We start from the raw sequence: 14,061 nt of genomic DNA, 5'->3' as shown, positions 1-14,061 counted from the left end.
TAGAGCCCTCCCTCTTCTCCTCCTGGTCCCAACCTCTATCCCTTTCCCCACCATCTCCCTCCCCTAGTCCTCAGAACGGGGGAGCCCTCCTCCCCTACCATCTAACCACAGCTTATCAAATCCCATCAGACTGCCTGCATCTTCTTCTTCTGTGGCCTGGCAAGGACACACCACCAGGGGGAAGTGATCAAAGAGCGGCAACAGAGTCCATGTCAGACGTAGCCCCGCTCCCCTTACTAAGGAGCTTACATGGAGACTGAGCTGCCTGTCAGCTCCATCTGAGCAGGGCTTCTAGGTCTTCTCCAGGCATGGTCCTTGGTTGGTGCATCAGTCACCGCAGACCCCCTCGGCCCAGATTTCTTGGCTCTGTTGGTCTTCTTTTGGAGCTCCTGTTCCCTCCAGGTCCTTCTATCTTCCCCACCCCCACTGTTCTGTGCACTCTGCCCAAAGCTTGGCTGTAAGTCTTAGCATCTGCTTCGATCCTCTGCTGGATGAGTCTTTCAGAGGACATCAATGGCAGGCTTCCGTCTTGTTCCCCATCTTCAACTACTTCCTGTTCTATTTGCAGTTTTGAATGAGAATCAAGCATCTGCCCTAGGGTCTTCCTTGTTATTTAGATTTCATAGGTCTGTGGATCGTAGTATGGTTTTCCTGTATTATATGGCTAATATCTGCTTATAAGTGAATATACACCATGCGTGTCTTTCTGGTTCTGGTTTACCTCACTCAGGATGATCTTCTTTAGTTCCATCCATTTGCTGCAAATTTCATGATTTTCTTGTTTTTAATAGCTGAGTAGTAGTCCATTGTATAAATGTACCGCAATTTCTGTATCCATTCTTTGGCTGAGGGACATCTAGGTTGTTTCCAGATTCAGGCTATAATGAGTAAAACTGCTATGAACATAGTTGAGCAAATGTCCTTTTTGTATGGTGGAGCATCTTTCGGGTACATGTACAGGAGTGATATAGCTGGGTCTTGAGGTAGCAGTATACCCAATTGTCTGAGAAAGCACCAGATTGATTTCCAAAACAGTTGTAAATTTTCATTCCCACCAGCAATGGAGGAGGGTTTCCCTTTTTCCACATCCTCTCCAGCATGTATTGTCACTTGAGATTTTGGTCTTGGCCATTCTGATGGGTATAAGGCGAAATTTCAGGGTCGTTTTGATTTGCATCTCCCTGAAGACTAAGGATGTTGAGCATTTCTTTAAATGTTTCTCCAATATTCAATATTCCTCTGCTGAGAATTCTTTGTTTAGTACTGTACCCCATTTTTAATTGGATTATTTCATTTGTTGGAGTTTAATTTCTTGATTTCTTTATATATTTTGTATATTAGTTTTCTGTTAGATGTAGGGTTAGTGAAGATTCTGTCCCATTCTGTAGGCTGTCATTTTCTTCTACTGACAGTGTCCTTTGCTTTACAGAAGCTTGTCAGTTTTTCATGAAGTGCCATTTATTAACAGTTGATCTTAGAGCCTGAGCTGTTGGTATTCTATTAGGAAGTTGTCTCCTGTGCCAATGAGTTCAAGGCTCTTCCCTACTTTATTTTCTAACAGATTTAGTGTGCCTGGTTTTATATTGAGGCCTTTAATCCACTTGGACTGTAGTTTAGTGCAGACTGGTAAATATAGATCTATTTGCATTTTTCTATATGTAGATATCCAGTTAGACCAGGACAATTTGTTGAAGATGCTGTCTTTTTTTCCTATTGTATGGTTTTAGATTTTTGTCACAAATCAACTGTCTGTAGGTGTGTGGATTTATTTCTGGGTCTTTGGTTCAATTCCATTGATCCACAAGTCTGTTTTTATACCAGCACTATGCAGTTTTACTGTTGCTCTATAGTATAGCTTGAGATCAGGAATGAAATACCTCTGGAAGCTCTTTTATTGTTCAGGACTGTTTTAGCTATTCTGGGTTTTTTGTTTGTTTGTTTGTTTTTCCATATGAAGTTGAGATTTGTTTTTTCAAGGTCTGTAAAGAATTGTGTTGGCACTCTGGAAATCAATCTGACACATTCGCAGGCAATTAGGAATAGTGCTACCTCAAGATCCAGCTATACCGCTCCTAGGCATATATCCAAAAGATGCTCAAGTATACAAGGACATTTGCTCAACCATGTTCATAGCAGCTTTATTTGTAATAGCCAAAATCTGGAAACCACCCAGATGTCCCTCAATAGAGGAATGGATACAGAAATTGTGGTACATTTACACAATGGAATACTACTCAGCTGTTAAAAACAAGGAAATCATGAAATTTGCAGGCAAATGGTGGGATCTAGAAAAGATCATCCTGAATGAGGTATCCCAGAAGCAGAAAGACACACATGGTATATACTCACTTATAAGTGGATATTAGACATATAATATAGGGTCATCATACTAAAATCTGTACACTGTTGGTATAATGTTCTTTTAAAATGTATATGCCTTACCCTTGTTAATTCAAATGCTGATTTTCCCACCCCCAACTCTCTAGTTTCAATCTGGATATTGCATTGTGATACTCACTATAAGCATCCTATCTCAACTCTTGTGTAAACAGGACATAAATAAAGCAACTAGATACAATGTTGTGTAATGGGAGGAGGCAGAGGACAGGAAAGAGGGGAGGAGCTAGAGAACAGGAAAGGAGTGGGAGGAGAAGGAGGAGAAGGGGAGAGGAAAGCGAGGAGAGCAGAGCTGGAGGAGAGATCTTGGAGGATGTTGAGCATGAACCAGACCTAACATTTCACACAAAGCAAGTATAATGTGGGAAATCTAAATGTTAGGAAACTGAGGGCTTGGAGGTTTAGGAGGGAGTAAATATTGCCCAGCATTGTGTTCTAGGTTAACTAAAAACCCAGTCTCTGTGTGGTGATTTGGTTATACAGCTGCTGAAGATTAATTAACAGCAGCATTACCAGAAGATAAACCCATAGTAAATATTAGTAGTCGCTTACAACAGTACACCTAAAGAAGCTAAGCAATAAGGAGGACCCTGGGTAACATGCTAAATCCTCATTCAGAAAGGCAAACGGGATAGACAACAGAAGAGGGAGAAAACAGGGAACAGGACAGGAGCCTACCACAGAGGGACTCTGAAAGACTCTACCTAGCAGGGTATCAAAGCAGATGCTGAGACTCATAGCCAAACTTTGGGCAGAGTGCAGGGAATCTTATAAAAGAAGGGAGTAAGAGAAAGACCTGGAGGGGACAGGAGCTTCACAAGGAGAGAGAGAAAAAAAAATCTGGGCCCAGGGATCTTTTCTGAGACTGATACTCCAACCAAGGATCATGCATGGAGATAACCTAGAACCCCATTGGCACAGATGTAGCCAATGGCAGCTCAGCATCCAAGAGAGTTCCCTAGTAAGGGGAACAGGGACTGTCTCTGACATGAACTCAGTGGCCTGCTCTTTGATCACCTCTGACAGAAGGGGGTGCAGCTTTACCAGGCCACAAAGAAAGACAATGTAGCTAGTACTTATGAGACCTGATAGGCTAGGGTCAGAGGGAAGGGGAAGAGGACCTCCCCTATCAGTGTACTTGGGAAGGAGCATGGGAGAAGAAGAAAGGAGGATGGGGTTGGGAGGGAACAAGGGAGGGGGATACAGCTGGGATACAAAGTGAATAAACTGTAATAAATAAATTAATTAAATAAAAAATAATTGTGTTGGTATTTTTATGGGGATTCCATTGAATCTGTTAATTGGTAAGATGGGCCATTTTTACTATGTTAATCCTACCAATCCATTCACCATGGGAGATCTTTCCATCTTCTGATACCTTCTTCAATTTCCTTCTTCAGACTTGAAGTTTTTTTTTTTTTTTTCAAAGAAGTCTTTTACCTACTTGGTTAGAGCTATACCAAAATACTCTGATTTTTTTTTTCTTTGTGTGTGTGTGGCTATTGTGAAAGGTGTTGTTTCCCTAATTTCTTTCTCAGCACATTTGTCTTTTTATACAGGTGGCTACTGATTTTTTTTTTTTTTGAGTTAATTTTGTTTCTAACCACTTTGCTGAACATGTTTATCAGCTGTAGGAGTTCCCTGGTAGAATTTTTGGGGTCACTTATATATACTATCTTATCATCTGTGAATAGTGATACTTTGACTTCTTCCTTTCTGATTTGTATCCCCTTGATCTTCTTTGTCTTATTGCTCTAGCTAGGACTTCAACTATTATATTGAAGAGATACACAGAGAGTGAGCAACCTTGTCTTGTCCCTGATTTCAGTGACTGGTTTAAGTTTCTCTCTGCTTAGTTTGCTGTTGGCTACAGGCTTGCTGTATATTGCCTTGACTATGTTTAGGTAAGTGCCTTGTGTCTCTGATCTTTCCTAACTTTAAACATGAATGAGTCTTGGAGTTTGTCAAATGCTTTTTGGTATCTAAGGAAATGATGTGTTTTTTTTTTCTTTGTTTGTTTATAAGATTACACTGACAGATTTCCATATATTGAACCACCCCTGCATGCCTTGGATGAAGCCTACTTGGTCATGGTGAATGATATTTTTGGTGTGTTCCTGAATTTGTTTTTTTTATTGAGTATTTTTATGTCAATGTTCATAAAGAAAAATTAGTCTGTAATGCTCTTTCTTTGTTGGGACTTTGTGTGGTTTAGATATCAAGGTGATTGTGGCCTCATAGAATGAGTTTGGAAGTGTTCCTTCTGTTTCTATTTTGTGAAATAGTTTGAAGAGTATTAGTATTAGCTCTTCTTTGAAAGTCTGGTAGAATTCTTCACGGAACCCATCTGTTTATGGGCTTTTTTGTTTAGAAGGCTTTTGATGACTGCTTGTATTTCCTTGGGGGGGATAATGGACTTTTTAATGTGTTCTCCTGACCTTGCTTCAACTTTGGTAAGTGGAATCTATCAAGAAAAATGTCTATTTTATTTAGATTTTCAAATTTTGTGGTATATAGGCTTTGGAAGTAAGACCTAATTATTCTTTGGATTTCCTCAGTGTCTGTTGTTATGACTCCCTTTTTCATTTCTGATTTTGTTGATCTGGATAGTGTCTCTCTGCCTTTTAGTTAGTTTGGTTAAGGGTTTGTCTATCTTGTTGATTTTCTCAAAGAACCAGCTCTTGGTTTCATTGATTATTGTTCTCTGTTTCTAATTTATTGATTTCATCCCTGAGTTTGATTATTTCCTGCTGTCTACTCCTCTTGGGTGTGTCTGCTTCTTCTCCCACTCCCCAAGGGCTTTCAGGTATGCAGTTAAGTTGCTTGTATGAGATCTTTCCAGTCTCTTTATGAAGGCACTTAGTGCTCTTAGTACTGCTTTCATTGTGTCCCGTAAGTTTGGGTATGTTGTACCTTTATTTTCATTGAATTTTAGGAAGTCCTAAATTTCTTTATTTCTTCGTTGACTCAGTTGTCATTAAGTAGAGAGTTGTTCAGTTTCCATGTGTGATAGAATTTTTGTTAATTCTGTTGTTAGTCCATGGTGGTATGATAGAATACAGGGTAGTTTTTCAATATTCTTATAGCTGTTGAGGCTTGGTGACCTACTATATAGATGGTCAATTTTGGAGAAGGTTCTGTGAGGTGCTGAGAAGAAAGTATATTCTTTTGTGTTTGGGTGAAAGTTCTGTAGATGTGTTGGGACCATTTGATTCATGACATCTGTTAGTGCCATTATTTCTTAGTTTCTTAGTTTAGTTTCTGTTTCATTGACCTGTACTTTGTTGAGAGTGGGGTGCTGAAGTCTCCCACTATTACTGTATGGGGATCAATGTGTGGCTTAAGCTTTTTTTTAAATTTATTTATTATGTATACATTGTTCTGTCACCATCTACACATGCACCAGATCTCACTGTAGATGGTTGTGAGCCACCATGTGGTTGCTGGGAATTGAACTCAGAACCTTTAGAAGAGCAGACAGTGCTCTTAACCTCTGAGCCATCTCTCCAGCCCTGGTTTAAGCTTTATTAATGTTTGTTTTATAAATGTGAGTGCCCTTGTATTCTGGCATAGATGTTCAGTATTGAAATGTAGTCTTGGTGGAATGTAGTCTTCCCTTTCATGAGTATGACATGTCCTTCCTCATCATTTTTGATTAATTGTTTGAAAATCTATTTTATTAGGTATTAAAATGGCTACTCCAGATTCCTTCTTGGTTCTGTTTACTTGGAAAACCTTCTTCCAACCCTTTACTCTCAGGTGTTGTCTATCTTTGTGGCTGAGGTGTTTTTCTTGTATGCAGCAGAGTATTGGGTCCTGTTCACATATCCATTACATTAGTCTGTGTTTTTCTTTTCTTTCTTTCTTTTTTTTTGAAAGTTGAGTCCACTGATGTTGAGATTAGTGACCAGCAACTGTTAGTTCCTTTTATTTTGATGTTGGTTGTGGAAGAGTTTTTGTGTGATTGTTTACTTTTAGTTTTGCTGTGGTGAAGTTATTAAAACCATAGAATTGTGAATTTTTTTGGAGTGTAATAAACCTATTTGGGTGTGAGTTTTCCTTCTAGTATATTCTGCAGGGCTGGGTCTGTGAATAGATATTGTTTAAATTTGGTTATGTCATGGACTATCTTGTTTTCTTTATTTATGGTGATTGAAAGTTTTGCTGGGTATAGTAGTCTGGACTGGCACCTTGGGGTTTGCAAGATGTCCCAGCTTTTTGGCTTTTTGGCTTTTACGGTCTCTGCTGAGAAGTCAGGTGTGATTCTGATAGGTTTGCCATTCGATGTTACTTGGCCTTTTTTCTTTGCAAATTTTAATATTTTTCTTTGCTCTGTGCATTTAATATTTTGATCATGTGGCGGGAGGAGTTTGTTTTCTGTCTAGTCTGTTTGGTGTTCTGTAGGCCTCTTGTATGCTTATAGGCATCTCTTCCTTTAGATTGGGGGAATTTTCTTCTATGATTTTGTTGAAAATATTTTCTGGGCCTCAGAGCCAGGAATCTTTTCTTTCCTCCATTCCTATTATTGTCAGATTTCACTTTTGGAGGTGTCCTTGATTTCTTGGATGTTTTGTGTGAGGGGCTTTTTTAGATTTAATATTTTCTTTGATAGATGCATCAGTTTCTTCCATTGTATATTCTATACCTGAGAGTCCTTCCTCCATCTCTTGTATTCTGTTGGTGATGCTTGCATCTGTAATCCTATTTTCTTTAAGTTCTCTCTCTCCAAGATTTCCTCATTTGTACTTTTTTTTTTTTTTTTAGTGTTTCCCTTTCCATCTTCAGATCTTGAACCAGTTTATTGATTTCCTTCACCTGTTTGTGTTTTCCTGTATTTCTTTGATTTATTCAACTCCTCTCTACAGGCCTTTCTAAAGGCCTCAATCTGTTTAACTGTATCTTCCTGTATGTCTTTATAATTTTATTCATTTCCTCTGTTATCTTCATAAGCATAGATTTAAGGTCATTTTCTTGTGTTTCGATTGTGTTAGGGTATCCAGGGCTGCTTGCCTTGGGTTAAATGAGTTCTGAAAGTGCCATATTGCTTTGGTTTTTTAAAAATTAATTAGTTTATTCACTTTGTATCCCAGCTGTAGCCCCCCTTCCTCATTCCTTCCCAATCCCACTCTCCCTCCCTGCTTTAGCTTTTGTTGATTGTCTTTTACATTGGCCTTTAGCCATCTGATTGTTTCTGGTGTTGGCTGGTAGGATCTGATGCCCACTGGAGCCCTGGGGGTTGGAGGGAACAGTGCAAATAAAGCCCTCCTCATAATGGTGGCTATAGTCTCTCACTGGTGGGTGTTTCTCAGGGAATTGCCCACAGCTCTCCTCAGGTGTATGGTCCTGTGGATTAACTGGATTCCTCAGGAACCCAGGGGCTCTCCTCTCACCAGGAGAAGTCCCAGGGACCACTGCCCTGCTACTGGCTTTCTTGCTCTGAGGTTATAAGCTGCAGCTGCTCAAAGACTGTGTTTGCTGAGCAAAGCCATCTTGGAGACCCAAGGAGCCCGGTGGTTTGGTTAGTCTCCCTAGGGAGACAGGCTAAGTTTTGCAGTGATTCTGGGGCTGTTCCTGTGGATCCCTGGCCTCAGGAGGCTGGAGGTTGAACCTGCATGCCCCAGTACCCAGAAGGTATTCACTGGCCAGTTGAGGGCAGCATGCAGGCAAGTGGTTATATGTTGAGACCGAGTGCTGGCAGGAACCTGGGAACTTTTCCAGGAATTGGTCGTGTGACCTCAGGTCAGACTTGCTTGTTTCCCTCACCTTTGGGAGGGAAGACTTGACTGGGAGACCCAGGTTGGTGTTTTGGGACCCACAGTTCAGTCTGTGACTGTGGGCGCAGCATGTAGGCATGTGCTACATGCTAGAGACCTAGTCCTGGTAGGAACTTGGGAACTTTTTTTGGGTTAAACCAGTTGACCTGAGATTGGATCCCTTTGTTTTCCTCACCATGGGATCTCCTCTCCTCCCAGTCTTTGGTGTTTTGGGGTCCACAATTTGGTCTGTTGGTTGCTGTGCAGTCACTGCTGTCCTGCTGATTAGACATGGTGTGCGATTGGCGCTGCCATCTTGGATCAGCCTTGAGACTATACTATTAAAAGTACACAGAATGTGGCATTTCAAGAAGCCCATTGTCGAAGATAGTGACTACATGACTAATGTAAAGAAGGAAGAGATTGCTCTGTGGAGAAAGTATGAAATATAAATAGAGGTGCCTGTCTCATCTAGAAGGCATACACTTACTTTTGTCATTGGAAATTTTCATTCTCTGGACAGCTAGTACAATGAAAGCACCAAGACTGTTGCCCTCCTGAGGACTTTTCCTGAAGCCAGAGTCAAAATCTGCATTGAATACAGAGATGTGAGTCTGAAAAAAGTCAGATACGTATTGATAAAAGACAAGAGTTTTCTCAAAAAGTCAATATAATTCAGATTATTGGAATATCAAAAGCTTCAGTTTGCTATGTATACATCGAATTAACTGAGCAGACAGCAAGTTTAACCTACAAAATTATACTTAAGTATAAATTCAAATTTAGATTATATGGAATAAGAAAACAATATATTTCCCACCTACTAGAAACTCATGATAAAAGTATTGAAAAATGGCAATACTTAATGAAAAGACACAGTCCCCACTAAAATAATTCTGGCCACCACAAATACCTTACTGCATTATGATAAGGTGCAACCGATCTTTCTAAATCAGATGGAGAAAACTGTTGATCAATTGGAAAATATAGCGTAACATATCCTAGTTTCACCTTAATGTTGCATGGTTATTCTAACTATTACTATCATACTAATAGTAATGCAGCAGTTACTCTTTATCCAGCTACTTACCCAAAAAAAAAAAAAAAAAACCGCACAGAACACCTAGGATTTATGTAATTAACCTAGAGCACAATATTGAGCAACAATTACTCTATCCTAAACCTCCAAGCTAGTATAGCTTCTTCTCGTTCAGATTTTTCACATTATACTTGCTTTTTATTCATATCCTAGGTCAGATTCATTTCTCCTGATGTTTCCCAGTCCTCTCCTCATGTCTCCATCTCCTACTTTCTCTCTCTTTCTCCTCACTAGACCTGGATGTCCCACCCTATTCTGTATATTGCTCAGCATTGGCTAGTTGGCTTTCTATTGACAATACAGAGAACAAATGATGAGTATGTTTACACAAACTTGAGACAGGAGATACTTAAAATAAACATCACAATGCAATGTCCATATTGAAACTAGATGTGGGATAGAGAAATCAGTATTTGAATGAGCAAGAGTAAACTGAACACAGTCCACAAAAAGATTATGCCAATACCTTAATTAAGATCAAGATTTGTGAGAAATATCACATGTTCAGAATCTCATATTTCACATAAAATTTTCTTTCCTGATTCACAAATATAGTGTATTCAGAATGTTGTGCAGCTAAAAGAAATATATATTGCTCAGACTTTGCACTTATGGAAAAAAAAAACATCCAACACAGTAAAAAAAAAAAAAAAAAAAAAAGATCCTTTTGACCATCACACATCATTGAAAGAAAGATACATTAACTGCCAGTAGCAAATATGTTTTTTTTTTCCATTTTTCATGGGATGCATATCGACTTATTGAAGAAGCATTTGATGGAGGGTGTAGGTCATAAAATACATAGCATTGCACATATTGTAACTTGCGTTACTCACGACCGTGTCAAAGCGATATCAAGGCAATCTTTCCAAGGATGCGTTGAAGAATCCATTCTCTGAATCATTATAGTTAGGCTTCAATATCAAGCACTGTGGAGAGCCGGGGTTTGGTTGCCATGGCGCTGGCTTCCGCCCTTCTAAACTGGTAAACAAGTCCTAGAGCACATGACCGTTATGACTGTTATGACTGTTGGGCAACCGTCGTCATGAGCCCAGCCCGGGGCGTCATATGGGGTGATGGGTGAGCAGCCAATCAGGGGATGATACGTCATCTCACACCACTTTGGTGCGAGCAGGGCTTATATAAACAGCGCCACTTCGGGGACTCGGGGTCTTCCTCCTTTCATCGTTTGACTGCAAAAAAAAGCTTGCTGCAGAAGGATCCTGTTGTTCGCGTGCGTTCTTGCTGGCAAGACGACCACGCGGCTCGCAACAAAGCACCTAAAGTGGAATTCCCATAATCAAGGAAAATGTCTACTGGGTATTTTAAAAGGCTTAAAAGCAGATATTTCATGCTTATATTGTGAGGGGGGAAAAGGAACATCTCACAGATGTTTTAAAAAGCAAATTTCTCTTTCTCTCTCTCTCTCTCTTTTTTTTCTTTTTTGCAGGCTGCCAGGAAGATGGCGGACATTCAGACTGAGCGTGCTTACCAAAAGCCGCCTACAATCTTTCAAAACAAGAAGCCTGTTTTGCTGGGAGAAACCGGCAAGGAAAAACGCCCTCGCTACTACAAGAACATCGGTCTAGGCTTCAAGACGCCCAAGGAGGCCATCGAGGGCACCTACATAGACAAGAAGTGCCCCTTCACTGGTAACATCTCCATCCAAGGCTGCATCCTGTCTGGTGTGGTGACCAAGATGAAGATGTAGAGGACCATTGTCATAAACCGGGACTATCTCCACTACATCCATACAATCGCTTTGAAAAGCGCCACAAGAACATGTCTGTAGATCTGTCCCCCTGCTTCAGGGATGTGCAAATTGGCGACATTGTCACCGTGGGAGAGTGCAGGCCTTTGAGCAAGACGGTGAGATTCAACGTTCTCAAGGTCACCAAGGCTGCTGTCACCAAGAAGCAGTTTCAGAAGTTCTGAGGAGACCCTGGCCTATTCCTCAGAACAAATAAAGTTATTTTCTATCTTAAAAAAAAAAAAAGCAAATTTCTCACTCTACTCACAATGTCCAATTGTGTTGTGGTGACTCAGATTTTCCATGGGACTGTAAATTCCCATATCTTAAAGATCACACCCAGAGAAGAGTCACTGTCAAAAAAATGACAATAATATTTTCCAATCGTGTGACAACTGGGTTGTAATATGTGCTGACATTACTTATTACATGTATTTCGAATATATGGGTTGCTGAGATCATAGTCACAAAGGCCACATAGATTCTGTTCTTTCCCAAATCTCTTCTACAATCTGTGAGAAACTGAATATCTTTCTCATCATATGTGATGAACAAGCTTGCCCAGGTTGTTCTTATACTGTTCGTTTGGAATGTATACACCTCACCCTTGTCCATTCAAATGCTGATTTCTCTCCCCCACTATCTGGTTTCAATCTGGACATTGCATTGTGATATTATTCTAAGCATCACCTGTCTCAACTTTGTGTAAACATGCCAAAATAAAACAACCAGCCACAATATTGAGCAATGGAGAGGAAGGAGCAGGAGGGAGAGGGAAGGAGCCAGAGGAGAGGAAGGAGTGGGAAGCAGAGGAGGAGGAGGAGAAGTGGCAGGAGTAGAAGCTGGGAGAGCAGAGGCTGGAGGAGAGGTCTTGGAACCATGTGGAGAAATGAACTTTACCTAAGATATCACTAAAAGCAAGTATAATGGGTGAATCTGAATGGTAGGAAACTATGTGGGCTTGGAGGTTTAGGATGGAGTAACTATTGCTTAGCATTGTGCTCTAGATTAATTAAATAAATCCTAGTCTCTGTGTGGTGATGTGGTTATCCAGCTGTTTAAGATTAACCGCAGCTTTACTAAAAGATATATCAATTATAAATATTAATGACCTAATACAACACCAGGTCCTCAACTATAACAAATGTGTCCTTTGGAGCCATGTGATGGAGGGAAAGAAGCTACATATGGTCACTCATCTTTGGGTCAAAAGGCTCAAAATTAAACTGCGGGAACGAACATAGAAAATGACAAGAGGAAGATGTTTTCATAAGGTTTAATTTCTAAAATTTTCGTAAAGCTTAAGTTATACTGAGTAATACATTAGAGTTGGAAGTTGTATAAAATAAGCTATGTTCCTCCATTTAAACTTATATACAACTTCCTGAGAACATTTTAGAAATTTCCTGAGTATACTCAGGTTCACCAAATACACATTTCTATGCTTCTATTGCCCCTTATCTCTTTTCAGAACAAAATAAATTTGGACACTACATGAGATCACAGAACCTATCTATGCTGTAACCTTTATGAACACGCCTTCGCATTTACTCTCTTTAAGTTTAAGACAATAGGAAAGCAGGAAAAAAATGGTTTCATTTTCCTGTATTTTATACAACTATATCTTTGGGAATTTGTAGGCTCAGAAATATTCCAGTTTGGAAGGACATTTCCCCTGCAGCTCCTGTAACGACTGTAGGTCAGATTAGGGCTGGCCCACTGATCTGAAATCAAAGGAAGGAATCGGCATGCATCTAAATCATTTTCCCAGACATTATAGAAACTGCATCCTAGAGACATATTAGGTAAAAGATGGAGGTTCCAGTTAATCTCTTCAATGGTGAGAAACAATGTCAAAGCAAAATGACCAGTTTTGTAAATTTGATATTAAAAAAGCATAAGGGAAAAGGTATCGATTACCAATCTGTTCAATACAATGCGGTACACATTATGTATTACATGCTGTCTGATGTTTCTCCTCAAAATTTCTATGTTGAAACTATATTCTCATTTGTACTTGTCACTGCATTAAAATCAGTGGGATCTGGGAGAATGGAATTGATAAATGAGGAGGACTAAAGTCTCAGGCAATAGCCAACTTTATACAGAACATCAAACAACTTGTAATTTGAGGCTTAGAGAAATCCGATGCGTAAAGACTGCATGAGGTCAAGCTGCATATAACCACAAGGGCAAGCTGCACTTGGCAGGCAAGCAGCACACAGCAGAAACATGGTTTTCCACCGAGGCATATAAACAAATAACCAGAGCCAGTTGTAATGAGTAGCTAGAGCTATTATGGTTCTCTGGGCCTCCAGCATACTCCATTGAGCTCCCTCACCTTGGATGACTGAAATCCTGAACCCCTGCATCCACTTCCTAAGTGTCATGATGACAGGCCTGTGCCATCATGCCTGGCTTAGTTGGCTTCTTCTCAACTTCATTTCGTGAGTCACTAGAACGATTGAATGGGTAAGATGAGCAATTATACTTAATTATATTAAAAAACCACCTATCTCTGTGAGCGTGGGTTTCATCACCTATACAATGAGGATAGAACGCTATCCCTGTCCTTTGATGAGTTAAAACAGACTCAAAGATAAAGAAAAACAAAATTGCTCTTAGTTGGAAGACAGTGGACATTAAAGCAGAAGGGCTGCATTTGATGGGAATTTTCTTGTTACTGGAATTAAGATCAGAGCCTGTGTCCTGGCTACCTTATCCATCCAGGTGCAGCCACTCTTCCTTATTAAGCCAATCTTTTAATTATATAGTTGTGTTGGTATAATGTTCTTGTGGAATGCATACAGTTTACTCTTGTTCATTCAAATGCTGATTTCTCTCTACCCCACTATCTGGTTTCAATCCAGACATTGCATTGTGCATTACCTACCTGTCTCAAATTTGTGTAAACATGCTACCATTTGTTCTCTGTATTGCCAATAAACAGCCAGCCAGTGCTGAGCAATGGAGAGAACAGGGTGGGACATCCTGGTCCAGAGGAGAGGAGAGAGAAATGAGTGGGAGAAATGAGGGTTCGAAGAAGAGAGATCTGAGAGGAG

General features: G+C 40.0%; 1 pseudogene; it reads left to right on the top strand.

The window, feature by feature from the left end:
• Window positions 1–10,708: 10,708 nt before the first annotated feature.
• LOC110557628 (small ribosomal subunit protein uS17-like) lies at window positions 10,709–11,204 on the top strand (annotated as a pseudogene).
• Window positions 11,205–14,061: the final 2,857 nt, after the last annotated feature.

The sequence above is a fragment of the Meriones unguiculatus genome, chromosome 4 (assembly GCF_030254825.1).
Source record: "Meriones unguiculatus strain TT.TT164.6M chromosome 4, Bangor_MerUng_6.1, whole genome shotgun sequence".
Lineage (NCBI taxonomy): Eukaryota > Metazoa > Chordata > Mammalia > Rodentia > Muridae > Meriones > Meriones unguiculatus.
Note: the sequence above shows the minus strand (reverse complement) of the source record. Positions and strands in the feature narration are given on the sequence as shown.